Genomic DNA, 10,207 nt, shown 5'->3' with positions numbered 1-10,207 from the left:
AAAATATAATTGTGGCACTCCGGTTTCAGGTTTATCTCAAGTTTCTAGATAAAATGCCGTTGTTTGTCATGCTACCAAGAATATCAAGCAATGCAGTAACATTTCAGAGCATATTAGAGGATATATGGATGCATGAAACTGCTGAGAATTTTCTACAGTTACAGGATGTTAGTCATGCCAAATGCATATCTGATTAAACCCATGCTCAAAACATATATGTTTTTTCATAGTGAAGATCATGAGAACCCAGGTTATTGTTGTCCTTGCCATAACCCATGAAAATATCAATGTTTTGTGACTAAGTTTATCTTCTGAAAACAAAATTTTGATGCCAGGTGTTACTTTTTTGAAGATGTGAAAATTGCTTGGTAGTTTGATGAAACCTCTGAAATTATTTACCTTTTGATATCATTAAATTAGACATGTCATTTTTCCTTCACTATTTATGGGGTTGCTTGCCTTAAGGGAAAATATATATTTGATAGGTGTTTTGGTGCCACATTTTTACAGTTAAACAAGAGTATATATGAGCCACACTTCTTTGATTTGAATTAGCTCTCATATTTTCCTTGATTGCATGGATTTCTTCATAGTTTTTTTTTGTGAATGCCTCCAATCAAGGGACTTGGTTACCTTATTAGTCAAAGAGAAACTGGTTGTAAGAATAGACCATTTTAGTTCTATAATAAGGAGATTCATATTTGAAAACAGTGAGTTATGCAAATTCCTACCTATATCAATCATTGTCTCTTTGACAATAAAAAATTATTAACCCGTAGCAACGCACGGGCATTTGTGCTAGTCAAAAAAGAAGAGGAATAAGCTGAGACTCGTCGGATCAAATCGAACGGCTCGGAACAAAGACCTAGCTCACTCGCCCCCCACGGCGGCCAGTTCATGGCGGCGTGGCGGCTCCGTTCGCCGGAGCAGCGTGCTGCGGATTAGATCCCGCGCGCTTCTCCGTCGAACATGGCTATCCACGTCGAGCACATGGCGTTTGTGGCTGGGCGCTGGAGGAGGGAGCACCCGTGGGGTTTGACGACGACGTCTACAGCGCGGAGCGCCATTTTCGTCCTTCCCGAGAGGCTACGGCATCACGGCGACGATGCTCTCTCACGGCTGCGTCCGTTCGGGGTAGCCGGAGGAGAGGCACCGACGCGGCGTCATCAGGTGAGCATACCATCTTTATCCCAGTTTCGTTTTTCGGGTTTGGGGAATTTTACATTTAGGGTTAGGGAATTTGCAATTACACTCACATGCTCCCCCGACCCAGAAAACGAGCAAATCAACATCTTAATTCGTTTGGTCCAGAAACACAACTGTATTCTAGGATGGAGGCATGGGGAGTTGCCCACTGAAACACAACCGTTTGTCAGCATGATAGATAAGCTAGTGCATGACAACTCACTGTTTCAATCTAGGGTGGCTTGAACAACCTGCTTACAAACATCTAATATTAAGTTCATATTTTTCATTTAAGTAGCACTACTCCTAGTGCCGTACTCTTCTAGTAAACATGGTTATAGCTTGCTCTAGAACATATTAAAAATGCCACAATGAATCACTTTACAGGCTGGTTCTGGTTATTCCATTGTCGAGCTTCTTGTTGTCTTCCCATGTGTCTTCATCAACCAACCACCCCGGAGACAACTCCTCCTGCCTACTCCAACTAAGAGAAACATAGTGCAATGTAAACTAAGTAGCCGGGCCGATCGACTTGATTCACCAAGTAAAAATGATTCATTCACTATGGATATATACTACTGCTCTCATCGTTATGGCAGCAACGTCACTGGGCGGCCACCAGCCCTGTTTAAATAATTGTGCTCCACGTAATGCTTTCCTAGTTGTGGTTATTTTAGTTATTAGGTAATAATCCGACCACCAGCCCTGATTTAATAATTTTGCTCCACGTAATGCTTTGTTGGCTGTGGTTAGGACAGCGAGATAACAATCACACCAGTTGGTAGCATCACTACCATCTACTGGTCGGCACTGTAGAGAGAGAAACAATAACTAAAGTAAAACAAAGCAATCAGACTTGTGGATACACAGTTCAATCTAGAACAAAATACACATCTCTTTTTGTGTATATATCTGCCCTTCTGGAGACACACTATCTCCACCCTCTTGTTCTGAGCAACGCAACCAACAGAATTCTCGGGCAGGCGGCTTCCTCGCCAGGGACCTCCTCCATGGCCGTCGATGCTGGCAGGCAGGTGGCTCCCCCTTGATCTTCTAGGTATGTACCAATTCCTCTCCTGTCATTAGCTAGCAACAACTTACATTTAATTAATTTTAACGAATGAACTCATCTTGATTCCTGGATGGATGCAGGTCCTCACACCAAATATCCTTAATCTGCACGTTACGTGGTGACGTGGCACAACAGCACACCTGAGGAAAGGATGGACACTCTCCTCAGCGCGGCGCAATGGATGGTGGGCAAGGCGCTGGCCTCCGTAGCTGATGGTGTGCTGGGGCTTGGGATGCCAGCAAGAACTTCGGTCTCAACATTGAGGCCCTGAGGACAGAACTCCTGCTCGTGCAGGCCACGCTCGAAACAGCCAGCCACAAAAAGATCGGTGGCAAAGCCATGGAGGAGCTACTGCGGAAGCTGCGGCACTCGGCGCACGGTGCGGTGGACTTGTTGGACGAGCTCGACTACTTCCGTGTCCATGACGAGCTCCACGGCACGTATGACGCTGCAGACCAGCATGCCAAGGGCGGCGTCCACGACCTTGCCCTTAATGCTCGTCACACTGCCAAAGCTGTGCTTGGTTTATCCTCAGCTGCCACCCCCGATGAACCTGGACAGGTACTAGAAGATGCAAGACAACGAGTCGGTTGTTGTGCTTGGCCACTTGCTATGCAGAAGTCACACAGAAGTTCCTCCTCATCGCTAAACTCCAATCAGGCTGACGAGGAGGTGGTCAGTGGATGCATGCCCAAGCTCGGTAAACTCCTTCCACTCTCATCTTCCCCACATATCCGAGATGATAATTCTGGCCAGTCAACTCTTTGTGGTGCGCCACAGAGAGAGCATGCAGAAGAAACACCAATGCTGGGGTTTAATAGGGCTGATTTCTCTGAAAGAATGAAGCTCATTGTAGAGCAACTTCAGCCTGTGCGTAGGGACTGTACCAAGATTCTGCAGACCTTGGACCGTATCACCCTCCCAGATATTGCCCAGAGTCGTCCCATCACCACCAGTCGAAGTATAGAGCCAAAATTATATGGGAGGGACAATACTATGAATAACATAATACATGATATGACCAAGGGTAAATACCATAGACAGGATCTGACTGTGCTTCCAGTTGTTGGTCCGGGGGGGATAGGAAAGACAACACTGATACAGCACATATATAGAAACCAACAAGTTCAAAATCATTTTCAAGTCGTCATCTGGGTATGTGTGTCGCTGAGTTTTAATTTGAATAAGCTAATAGAAGAGATTAAAACATATATCCCTCAAGTTGAAGGAGAAAAAGATGGTAGAGCCGAAGATCTGATTGAACAGAGATTAAAATTTAAAAGGTTTTTGCTTGTACTGGATGATATATGGGAGGTTAGTGATGTGGATGACTGGAAAAGGTTATTACTGCCACTCAGAGCATCACAAGAAAAAGGTAGCATGATTCCAGCAATAGCAAAAATGGTTAAAACTACTGATCATATAGAATTGGAAGGGTTAGAACCCGGGGAATTTAGGAAGTTATTTCTTTCATTTGTCTTTGGCGATGAGCCCTTTAGAAGTGATCACAAATTTTTGCTCGAGACCGGAGATAAGATAATGGAAAAACTGAAGGGCTCCCCTCTTGCTGCGAAAACTGTTGGTACATTACTGAGAAAGGACCTTAATTTTCGCCATTGGAGAAGGGTCTTAGAAAGTAAAGAATGGGAGGGGCAGACCGGTGCCAATGACATTATGCCTGCCTTGAAGCTTAGCTATGACTATCTTCCTTTCCATCAACAACAATGTTTCTCCTATTCTGCATTGTTTCCTGAAGACTATGAGTATAGCGCCACTGAGCTAATCAACTTGTGGATTGGACTTGATATTTTACAACCTGGTGGTCCGAACCAAACATCAGAAGACATAGGTTTGAGCAATTTAAATGATCTGGTCATACATGGATTATTCAGGAAAGAGGAAACTGATGGTCGTTTGCATTATGTAATGCATGACCTTCTACATGATTTAGCATTGAAGGTTGCATCTCATGAATGTCTTACCGTGCATCATTCTAATGTGGGATCAGTAAAAATTCAGTCATCCATCCGTCACTTGTCTATAATTATAGATGATGATAAAGTTACCCATGAAAACTTTAAGAGTCAATTGAGAAAACTGAAGGCGGGATTGAAAGTTAAGCAATTGCATACTTTGATGTTATTTGGAGAAATGGATGAAAGCTTTGCCAGCATTTTTGAGGATTTGTGTAAGGAAGCAAATGCTCTTCGCTTTCTCCGTTTAGTTAATATGCCGTCTACTGCGGAGTCCATATTACATAGCTTTTCAGCACTTTTCCACCTAAGATACCTATGTCTGGGGACAAAGTATGGGAGGGAGATGCATTTACCACTTACCATTTCTAGATTCTATCACTTAAGGATTCTGGATTTAGGATCATGGTACCGCTGTCGTGATTTTCCCAGAGACCTGAGCAACCTTGCAAAATTGCGTCATTTTTATACCCCAAGTGATGAGTTGCATTCTGAAATTTTCAATGTGGGAAAGCTTGTACTCTTAGAGGAGTTGAAGGTATTTAGAGTCAATAAAGAAATTGAAGGATTTGAACCAAAGCAACTTGAGAATTTGACCGAACTAAGGGAGCTTGGCATCTATAACCTGGAGAATATACGCACCAAAGAAGAAGCGGCCAAAGCAAAACTGACAGAGAAAATCAACTTGAAGAGGTTAACCTTAGATTGGGATAGTAAGCGATCTAATACTGATCCTTATGTGGAAGCACTCATCCTTGAGAGTCTTCAACCAAATAGGTATCTTTTAGAGTTATGCATTAGAGGGCACGGTGGCCCTTCTTGTCCAACATGGTTGGGTGATAATCTCTCTGTTGAAGCCCTTCAATCTCTTCATCTCCTTGGTGTTTCTTGGCAATGTCTCCCTTCCTTAGGGAAAATGTGGGGTCTTGACACATTAAAACTGTACAATATTTTCCCAATGAAGGAGCTTGTTATAGAGGAAAGCTTTGACAGGCTATTAAGGCTTGAACTTGTTGGCTTGGCAAGTTTTGAAAAATGGTTACCATCACAGGATGCTCATATGTTTCCTCTTCTACAAGTACTGATTATCAGAGGCTGCCCTAAACTCTTGGAGCTGGCATTTTCAAACCACATTGTTTACTCACCATATGAAGACTGGAACATTGGTTGGTTTCCTAAACTGCAAGAGCTTGAGATATATAACTGTCCAGAATTCTTGTTAGTTGTTCATATGCCCTGGACTGAAACTTTGTGCTCTGTGAAAATACGAGGTGTAAAGCTTCTAGAGAAGCTTGAGTACTCAAAATTATCCTACAGACTAGAACTGGAAATTTTCGGGAAGGATGATCTGCAGTGCTTAGATCAGATTTTGGCATTCAGTAATCTTATGGGACTGGAGAAGCTGACACTCAAGAAGTGCCCATCTCTGGACTCAAAGCACCTTCTTATGCTAACCTCACTGAAGACACTGGCTGTAGAGAATTCAGATGGTCTTGTTGGGTCACTAGAAGGTGAGAGTGATGTTGAATGGCAGCTCCCTATTGAGATTCTTATGGTCGAGGAATTACGTGGTGCCAGTGGGAAGGAACTGACAGAGCTCCTCACCCACCTCCCAAGGCTCTCCAAATTGGACATCAGAAACTGTACAACTATAACACATCTGGCAATGGGGGTGGATGTGCAGCAAACGATGTTAGCAGCAACATCAGAGGTGGGAGAAGAAGAAGATAGGTTGCTGGTCCTCCCGGCCCATCTCTATGGCACACTACAGGACCTGGTCATCTCTTTATGCCCAGAGCTGGTCCTGGTGGAATCTTCAACTTTTCTTCCTTACAGAGGGTTTCAAGCCCTGCGGTCCCTTCAGACTTTAGAAATTCAACACAGCCCCAAGTTGCTATCCAGATGCTCTTTTTCTGGCTGTCTTTTCCCATCTTCTCTGCAAGAGCTTGTTCTTCAAGGCATGGAAGGAATGGGGACGCTGGAGCCCCTCTCAAACCTCACATCTCTCACCCGATTGGATTTGTGGTATTGTGGCGAGGATCTGAGATGCAAGGGACTGGGGCCTCTTCTTACCACTGGGGGACAGCTTAGGAAATTACTTGTCTATGGCAGCCCAAGATTCTTTGCTGATCCCCAAGATTCTTTGCTGATCCCAGGCAAGTGCTGCTACAGGAGTATGAAGGAGGAGAAGAGCACCAACTTGTTTCTCCGGCTGCAGTTTCTTCATGCAAACTGCAGGACTTCTCTACTGATGACGTCGTGGGATTTCCTTGTTACACCCATCTGCAGCCTCCTGTCATCGTCCCTCACATGTCTGCAACTTTATCAGAACTTCAATTACAAGGTGGAGCGCTTCACAAACGAGCAAGAGGATGCTCTTCACCTCCTCGTCTCCCTCCAGCAACTCGAGTTCCGTGAATACAACAAGCTTCAGCACCTGGATGCACAAGCTTACCAACCTCAAGCGCCTAGAGGTCTTCTCATGTTCAGACGTCCAGTCACTGCCTAAGGATGGCCTCCCTATGACTCAACTCTCTCCATACATTCACACTTGCTTGCCCTATTCATAACATGGGAGGTCTTGTGGCCACCCTTTTTTTCTTCCTGTACATAAATCTGGTAAGTACGTATAAACTTGAACCGTACTTCTGTAGTGTACCATATCAGTTATATAGCAATATCCACTTGTGCCGGGAGGCGGAGTGGACGTCTAGATAAGTAGTACAAAGATTGCAACATCCCAACGGCCAAGCGGGCTGAATATAGGTTGGCAGAGTCCTTTGGAGATCTTCGGAAGGGACCAATCTCTAAGAAAGCCTCCAAAGAAGATGTGTAAGAGAAGATGAAGCCTTATCTGCGGTTATGCAAGAATGCTGCCTCTCCTATGGCAATCCAGGCAGTTCGTGAGTTGGTTCAGGCTAATGTTTAGTCCATGTCTTCTTAAGGTTAGGCGCAAGCACTATTCTTGTTGCGACTTGCGAGAGTGCTCTTGAGGTAGCGGCGATTGGCTTGGTTGGGTATGAGGTGTTTCCGATGGTCTTGGGCCTAGGGACACTTGTATTTGGCTCAGACGATGTTCCCTAATTGCTAGTCGGGCGTGTGTTGTTTTCGCTGGTTTTCTTTAATTAACCATGCTTTGTATGGTTTTCAGGTCCGGTTTTCCTTATTTACTGGACCAATTTCCCTCTTATAATGCAATTTGGGAACTCCCCGCCCTCTGACAAGGTTCCGTCAAAAAAACTTATGCTCATGCTATATCAGATACCATTATTTTTCTTTGTGTTTATGAAAATAATTCTATTGCAACATTACTTATGCTCCATTTCTCCATGCCCCTTGTCTACTCACACGTTGAGAAAACCTATATGATTACCTGTCCTAGAAAAAAAATCACTGGTCTGTACTGACTCTATATTTTGGTTTTCTGTGCAGGTATTCTTACGTTTGGTCGTAGGCTTCTACGTGCTTCTCATTCGAATTTGGGTGGATTTTACTCATCAATACTCACTGATGTGCTTAGCTAGTTTTGGTGTGAGGTCACCATGGCATAATTCAGGAATGAATCATGCTTTCATGCTAGGCTACATATATTATGGCCTTCCGCTTCCTTCATGTACATAAAAATGGTAAGTACAACTAACTAGAACTGTACTCCTATCGTACCATACCAATTATAACAACTTCTGCTTGTACTCCTGCAGTCCTGCTATATCACATTTCCATTTTTTTCTCAGAGCAATGAAAATGGTTCTCCTATTAAACCAATATTTAATACTCCCTCTGTTCCTTATTTTGTACTAAATCAGTGTCAATCAAAAGGGAACAGAGGTAGTAGTTGTTTATCCCTGCACACAAGTTGAAAAGTCAATATCATTATCAGTTAATTCTTTTTGACTATCTTTATTTCCTGAACGAAATACATGAAACATGTCATGCATTCACCATTTATTTTATTTTCTATGCAGGTGTTCTTATGTTCTGTCAAGTAGGCTTCCACATACTCTGCACGTCAATCATCAAAATTTATATAACCACTGAATGATTGGGGAATAAATCAGACTTTGGTGTTCTGCTACTGGTATTAAAGTTTGCTATTTTCTCGCTGCTGGCCTGTTGTGCAAGTGTTCTTCATGTTTGTATTGGTGGGGTTCGACATACTTTTTGCTTACATTTTGTTGGCACTCACGAAGACTTGGTGGTGTAGCTCGATAGCTCAGGCTTGATGATCAGAAGAACAACAATTATAATTATTGGAAAGATAAATCTGGTAAGTACATGTAAACTGGAACTTTATTTGCCACAAAAAAAACTTTCATTTATATTCCTGTGATATTAGATTTCCATCTTCTGCTGAGTAGTAGCGAAAGTAGTTCTACTAAAAGCATGTATCTCCACACCCATTGTATGTTCTCAAGTTGAGAAAACCGACATAATTATCAGACAGTGCCTTTTGAGAGTTTCTATATTCTCTTACTAAACAGAAATCATGACTCGCCATTTTTTGGGTTCTCTATGCAGGTGTTTGTTTGTTTTTTCCGAGATCAAAATTCAAAGTCTCTGCAGAAGTAGGAGATTTTCTCATCCATTGTGGCTTCCGGCATGCAGCCTTCCACCCAGCCCTGGTATCCTCTCTCCAAAGGGTGGCCTCTCGGAGTTCCCGCGCCAGCAGATCAAAAAAGCTTTGGGTGTCAGCTCATCTTCTACCTCCAGGTCGTGGTGCCATTGCGGAGGATGCATATCTTGAGAAGGGTATCTATGTCCTCTTCCTCTAGCTGGTGGTAGCGCTGCGGCGAGCGCATCGAATCAAGTGGTTTCGTCCCCGGCTCTGAGATGCTTGGTTCTTCGCTCAAGATGCAGTATTGGAAGAGAAGGACTACCTTGCGGTCATGTTTTATATTTGGGGGTCCGTCTTGCTAAGTTCCTAGATCGGATTGTAATTTCTCTTTTATTTTAGGTCCTTGTGCTCACTATAAGTTTGATCAAACCTACGTGCAGCGACATGGGGGTAGGGCGGGCTGGACCTGTGGCTTCAAACCACAAAGGTCTGGTGCGGGTCGAAAAGGGAAACAGGGTGGTGCGGTTTGGGTTCTATTAGTAATCGATTTTTTTTGGTTTGGTGTGGATTCCTGTTTCCTTGTATATATAGCTCTATGGATTGGATTTGGTGTGGATTTCACCCTATTCTCAGCCTGAGGCCTGAGCTGCGTCCGCCCGTGCTTTCAACTTGTTCTCCACCAGGATTGCTGGATCTACATTACAAGTACTATTCAACATTAGATACCAAACGTGCATGCCCACGGCAAGCTGGAATATATACCAATTTACGAAGCACGCACGTGCCCATCTCGCGTTCATCTGATACTTTTCGTCAATGCTGCGTGATACCACTATGATTTGTTAATTTGCTTTCAGCAAAGTGCGTGTCGTCCTTTGCTTGCTGGAGTGACCTAGGTATCATTCTTGCCCCTATAAGAACTGCTGTCCATGCTACATGTACACCCCTTCATTTGAAATTACAACACCTGAACAGGTGTTTTTTTTTTCACTCTAATTGATTACATTTTCTTGCGATTACTCTGAAGAAACTTCTCAAGGACTTCTACGGCCAGGTAGCATAATCGCCATTTATATAACTACCAAATTTGTATAGATTGTTTTGTTATGTCCCGGTTTTATAGGAATTTAAAAAAACTGAGTAATTTATGGCTATTTATTTTGCACTTGCATTTTTAGTATTATCTGTCCATGTCCTCAGTCCTATGATCTAAAGATACTTTAAATTAATCCCTATTCCCATGGAACAATGATAAATATATACACATAGCTATATATAGTTTCTAAAAAAACAAAGACATATATTTACGGTGAATTTCTTCTTTTTGCTAAAAAAACGTAGGTGCTACACACAGATAGTTAGTACATGTCTACAAGGTCCATGTGGCCATCCTGAATTGCAAGTGCAGGATCGATTAGGAAT

The 10,207-nt window shown here is 43.1% G+C and overlaps 1 pseudogene; it reads left to right on the top strand.

Moving 5' to 3' along the window:
* Positions 1–2,137: 2,137 nt before the first annotated feature.
* LOC124663762 lies at positions 2,138–6,909 on the top strand (annotated as a pseudogene).
* The last annotated feature ends 3,298 nt before the right edge of the window (positions 6,910–10,207 follow it).

The sequence above is a fragment of the Lolium rigidum genome, chromosome 6, assembly GCF_022539505.1.
Source record: "Lolium rigidum isolate FL_2022 chromosome 6, APGP_CSIRO_Lrig_0.1, whole genome shotgun sequence".
Lineage (NCBI taxonomy): Eukaryota > Viridiplantae > Streptophyta > Magnoliopsida > Poales > Poaceae > Lolium > Lolium rigidum.
This window is presented reverse-complemented; position numbering and strand designations above follow the sequence as displayed.